The 6,436-nt window shown below is 36.4% G+C and overlaps 1 pseudogene; it reads right to left on the bottom strand.

The window, feature by feature from the left end:
• Positions 1-4,035: 4,035 nt before the first annotated feature.
• Positions 4,036-5,802, bottom strand: LOC134368304 (CTD small phosphatase-like protein 2; annotated as a pseudogene).
• Positions 5,803-6,436: the final 634 nt, after the last annotated feature.

The following is a 6,436-nucleotide window of genomic DNA, read 5'->3' as shown; positions in this document are numbered from 1 at the left end:
GCCTAATGAGAGGTGTTCAGGTCATAAATGCTCCACCTTCATGAATGAATTAATGCCAATTATAAAAGGGATTGAGAGTATGAGTTTGATCTCTTGCTCTCTCTTGCCATGTGATACCTTCTGCCATATTACAATGCAGCAATAAGACCCTCACCAGATATGGTCCCTAAGTATTTGACTTCCAAGCCTCTGGGACTATAAGAAATTCTTGTTCCTTATAAATTACCCAGTCTGTGGTATTCTGTTATAGCAGCACAAAATGGACTAAGGTAGGGATCGTGTGGGATTTTCAGGCTTTTCTCTCTTCCACAATGACATTGTGGTTAATTCACTACCTGGCTTGCTGCACCAATTTCTTAGGAGCTCAGTTGTGCTAGACAGAGAGCCGAGCTGCCAGGTGTCAGAGTAGCTGCTTAAGACAAAAAGCCAAAATGAAAGGGACAATCAAGACTTCAATCACTGCAATAATATAGGAAAAAAAAAATCCTGGATAAAGTGCTGACCCTCTCTGTTCCATTTTTGCCCATGGAACATCACTGGCTGAGGGTCAGATGGATGAGCACAGATGTGGGGGGTTTCTCACTAATGAGGTGCTGTGAACAAAATGCTCCTGCAATTTTATGGACTGGGGGCTGATGACGAAAAAAGAGGAAAGACCTAAGAGTAGAAAGGTACTGAGTACTTATCTGGAATGGAGAAAATACATCTTCCAGGTTTCTCTGCTCTCCCCTTACAAAAAAAGATTTTAGCAAAGGTGCCTGTGGAATGTCTCTGCCAAAGTCACCTGATAAAGACATTTGTCATTAATGGTACCTGGGCTAGGAATGCAGCTATGTGTGAGGGCATGGCTGGTCAGGGGTCCTGTTTCCTGGACAGCAACTCCCTTCGGATACTGCAATGCATTGGTTATACAAGTCAGGTGTGGGAAGAGCAGCTTTCTCCCACGTGGTCTACCAAGTAAAGTCTTTGTAATTGCCTACGATCCAGCCTGAAAAATCACACATAAATTTTTAACCAGGAGTAAGAGTCCACATGTCCATTGCATTTTTTGAGTTTCTTGTTTGCTTGATTTCTTTCTTTCTTTCTTTTTTTTTTTTTTTTTAGCGTTTGCTCTAAGACTTACCATATACGTTTTAACTTTTCAGAATCAGCTTCAAATTTATACTACCTTAATTCCAGATAGATACAGAAATATTAATTCTATATAGCTACCTTACCTTTACCCTATTTTGCAATATTATTGTTATGTATGTTATACATGTATATAAATGTTACAAACCAAATGATACATTTTATGTCTTTTAAAGAATCTTCAAGAAGAAAGGAGATCAAGTATGTATTTACAGCTTTTTGTTATATTAACCTTTTTGTTTATCATAGCTGTTTCTCTTCATTTTTTCCTGTGCATTCAAGTTAGCATCTGAAGTCATTTTCTAAGCTCAATACAGTTTTGCTCCCACCTATCAGCCTTGTGCTGTTATTGGCAGATGTATTATATTTCTATATGTTATAGGCCAAACTACACACACACACACACACACACACACACACACACACACACACACAATTGCTTTTTAAATTGGTTAAGAGAAGGTGAATAAATATGCATTTATGCAGTCTTTTATAATTGCATAATTACTTTTACTGGTGCTCCTTTTGTGCGTGTGGATTCAAATTATCATCTGAGGTCACACACTATCAGCATGAAAAACTTCCTTTAGTATTTTTTGTATGGCAGGTGGGCTAGTAACAAATTCCGTAAGCTTTTGTTCTTCTAGAAAGTGATTTCACCTTCATTTTTAAAAGATAGCTTTGCTGAGCAGTTTCTTTTTTATTTAAGAACTTTGAATATCCTACCGCCTCCATTATTTCTGATAGGAAATTAGCTGTTAATCTTATTGGAATTCCCTTCTAAGTGATAAGCTGTTTTCTTTTGCTGCTTTTAAGATTTTCTGCTGGATTTTAGATTTCAATATTTTTCTATGATGTCTGTTTGGTATCTCTTTGCATTAATCCTACTCTGAGTAAGTTGAGCTTTCTGGTATGTAGATTAATATTTTTCACCAAATTTGAAAAGTTTTCAACCATTATTCATTTAAATATTTTTTCTTCTCATTTCTACTCCCTCTCCTTTCCTTCTAGCACTTCCACTACATGCATGTTGGTGCCTGTGATGCTGTCTCACATTTGTCTGAGACTCTATTCATTTATATTTATTCTTTTAACCTCTCTTATGAGGATCAACCCATCTTTAAGTTTCCTAATTCTTTCTGCTGATAGTTCTAATCTGTTGTCAAGCTCCTCTAATGATTTTTTCATTTCAATTATTATATTTTGCAACTTTAGAATTTCCCAAAGTATTTTTTTTCATAATCTCTATCTCTCCATTACCATTCTCTATTTGATGAGGCATTGTTGTTATATCTTCCTTTACTTCTTTAAACATGATTTCATTAGTTCTTTGAACATACTTATAATGGCTCATTTGAAGTCATTGTCTGTTAAATTTGACATCTAGTTTCTCTCACAGGCAGTTCCCTTTTTAAAAACTTTATATATATTTTATATCAAGAAAGACAGAAGACAAAAGGCATAAAGATGCTCAGATGAACTAACGATAAATATATATCAATGATTTTTTATTAAAATAAATTTAGATTATTAGTTCCTGCAAGCAATATACCCTTTCTTGTGTAAATAAAAAAAAATCAGTAATCTGAATTGAAATCTTTGTTTTTCTTTTTCTTTTCTTTTTTTTTTTTCAGAAAATCCGCCATGACTTTTTAAATGAGTAACAATTTTTTATAAAATAGGCTTGGTCCATATGCTAAGTTTTTAAGCAGTTCAGTGACACAACATGCTAACTACATACACAATAGATAATACAGTAAGAAAACACTCAACATGATGGACAGTTAAAATCTTCACTAATACACTGAAAGTTGACATAAATCAAGCCTTTAAAATAAATAATACACAGTAGAATATTACAGAAACAAAATATAAATGCATATCTTCCTAAATGAAATTTACATGGGATAAAAGTAGAAAATATTTTTTTTTACAAAATATACAATATGCAGGAAGAAAATATACCAAAATGGCATTCAGATACATAATAAAAATTGACTAAACTGTGAAGTGCCCCAGCCAAAAGGAATGCAAGATGAAATTCTAATTTAATAGAGGTTGATAGAGTTTGGATGTGTTGTCCCCTCAAAGCTCATAGCAAAATCTGATCCAATCCCCAACTTGTCAGTGTTGGGAAGTGTTTGGGTCATGGAGGTGGATCCTTTATGATTAGATTAATGCCCTCCCTGGGGGCAGGGGGTAGTGAGTGAATTCTCTCTCTATTAGCTCCCTGGAGAGCTGGTTGTTTAAAGGACCCTGACATCTTCTCTCCCTCTCTTTTGCTTCTTTTCCCCATTTGGCCTTGTACCTGTAACTGCCTGCCACTTTCTGCCCTGAATAGAAGCAACCTGAGGCCCACAACAGATGCAGCTGTCCCAGAATTGTGAGCCAAATAAAACTTTTTTTATATATATAAATTACCCAGTTCCAGGTATTCTACTATAGCAGCACAAAAACTGACTAATATAGAGGTCATAAATGTAAAAAGCTTATAGAACACAGAAAAAAATCAAGCAACTTTTACTTCCAATTTCTGTTAAGATGAGAATCTTAAAGTAACAGAAAAGTGGCTTCAAACCCACTGTTTTCATCTCCTTTTTAATTATAAAACCCTGTTTGACTATGGGTCAAACTGAAAGGGCAGAAACAGAATTCTTTATAAAAAAATTCACAAGAGTTGCACTAGTTCTAAAGACATTTTTGTGTTTAGCCTATCTACTGTATGTATTGAATCTGAGATGGATTTCTGTAACCATTGGACACCAAAGATGGGAAAAGCAAGATGGGGCACAAAATGCAAAATTTCAATAGTAATAAAAATATTTTTGTATTAGTTCAAAAGGGCCCTGTATTTTCTCTCCCTTCAGTAGGTTGACAAGTCATCATGTTTAATGGGAGAACATATCATGCATGCAAAATCTGTCTCTGTCTGATGTGAGGTCAAACATTTTCATTCGGTTGTACTAGATTCTCCAGAATTGAAATCAATTTTAGGAATTCATTGACATTTTATTCTATAAACTTGCTTTCTATAGGGATTCCATTAGAAGGCTGATATGCAAAAGTTTGTGGTGTTGTCAATTATTACAGTTCTTGAAAGATCTCTTCCAAGGGTATCTCATTCCTTTATACAGTTTTCTTGTATACAACAAATACAATATTCACAGAAAGGCTTCTTCCTGACTTGTTTCCTTTTAGGGTCTAATATGTTCAGTAACATGTCTGCATACATCTTAGAAGCAGTAAAAAGATGGTTATACATCTGAGAAATTCATTTCAGGAAATCTCTGAACTATGCTCTTTATCTCACATAAACCTGATAAATGATATCTTGAAAAGGACTAGAAAAGTAACTGATGAATCTTCTAGCTTATTTAGACTAAAGTGCACTATTGTTTTATCCAGGTATAAAAATAGGCAGAATTCTGGTGTGCTTCTTGTTTTCAATGAAAGAGCAGGTATCCTATTTGATTGTTCTTCTATCAGTGATGGAACATGTTTGATAAAATAATAGAAGTCAAACACTTTCCAGTCTTATTCATAGGTGACCTCTTCATGAGCTGATGAATACTACCTGGAGTTACAGATTTTTAAAGAGTGGGATATCACAGTAAACTCTTTCTTCTGGTTCTTCTAAACCATTATTTATTGTAGCCTCACTTGAACTGCTTGATTTAAGGAAGCTACTCCATGATTTGTTGCTGCAGTACCAGTAATGATTTCATCCACCTCTTCCAGATCAAATTGTTTTACCATCCCTTCAGCTTTCATAGCCTGTCCTGGAGAATATGACCCTGATATTTCATTTTTGTTTGCTGGTGAAAAAAAGTTGAAGATTGGAGAAAATATAGTCCCTGACAATGTAGTCCTTAGGGGACTGCCAGAGTAAGGAATATCTTCTAATTTTACATTTTGTCTCATGTGTTGATTTATCATTTTGTAACTACCAGCTTTCCAGATATTTGTTTGTTAGGTTTTTCTCCTGCTCTTGGAGTTGGTGTGATCAAATTATTATTCATATTATGTCCAACCCTACTCTATTTTGAAGGATTTCCTTCCTCTCTCTGGTGTGATTTCTTTAATGAATTTTTAAATTGAAGTCAACAAGCTGGTTTCATTCTTTGGTGTTTTTTGTCATCCTGAAGGTAGGTGCTATGGGCCAAATGTGTCCCCAAAATTTCATACATTGGAAAACTCCTTCTCCATTGTAACGATGTTAAGAGGGTAAGAAATCCTATTACGTTAATTGAAAGGTGAGGCCTGTAAGAGGTGATTAGATTGTGAGGACTGTACTCTTGTGTGAATGGATTAATTCATTGAAGGTTTAATGGGTGGTCATGAGTGTGGTTATGATGGCTTTACAAGGAGAGCGAGTGATAAGCTTAGCTCTATCCTGCTCAGGCCAGGCCACTCACCATATGATATGCTGTGTTACTATGGAGAGTCAGCACCAAGTAAAAGGCCCTCACCGTATATGCCCCCTGGGCCATGGACTTCTCAGCCTCCAAAACTGTAAATTACCCAGTTTCAGGTATTCTGTTAGAAGCAACAGAAAGCATACTAATACAGTAGGCTATCACCAACCTCTGAATATTTCCTTTTTGCTCTGGCAGTACATTGTTTTTGAATTTGATTTGATCGCTAAGAATTTTTCCATGTTCTCAGCCTCATCTTTTATGGGTGCCTCGTGTAAAACTAACAGTAGCGACAGAGAAGTGTCCTCAGGCTCTGACTATGGTCCCAATTCCTCTATGTGTGGTATCTTTCCTACTTAGCCTGCAGCAGCAACAGACAGCACTTGTGACTAGTAGCAATTTCTTACCTACTGCCCTGCCGCATTGTATGTGCAGAGACACAGATGAAAAAACAGCCAGTTTCTTTTGATCGCTTTTTTCCCAGTGTATGGGCCTGTACTACAAGGTCTAAAATTTCATGTGCTGTCTTGACATCTTTGAGCCTCATGGAGCCTCAAAAGCCTAAGCAGGATTTCCTTTACTCTTGCCCAATATGCTGCCCAGCCAGCAGAAAAGCCTTTCCACAGAGCTAGTTCCCATATCAGCCAGACCAGGTGTACTCCACCCAGTCCTCAGACTAATGGGCTTCATCTTTTTGCCAGACTGCAAAATTATTCAAACAAATCAATCACATCCTCCTGTAGGAACTATAGGATATCTCAACATCTTTTTACTACAAAGCCTGCCTCCACACTTCCTGCTTGTTCTCTCTGTTCCTGAGTGCAATGCTCGTGTAGCCCTGCGTGGCATGCCATGTCCTTCTCTGGGACTGTATGTTCAATTAATAAACT

The sequence above is a fragment of the Cynocephalus volans genome, chromosome X (assembly GCF_027409185.1).
Source record: "Cynocephalus volans isolate mCynVol1 chromosome X, mCynVol1.pri, whole genome shotgun sequence".
NCBI lineage: Eukaryota > Metazoa > Chordata > Mammalia > Dermoptera > Cynocephalidae > Cynocephalus > Cynocephalus volans.
This window is presented reverse-complemented; position numbering and strand designations above follow the sequence as displayed.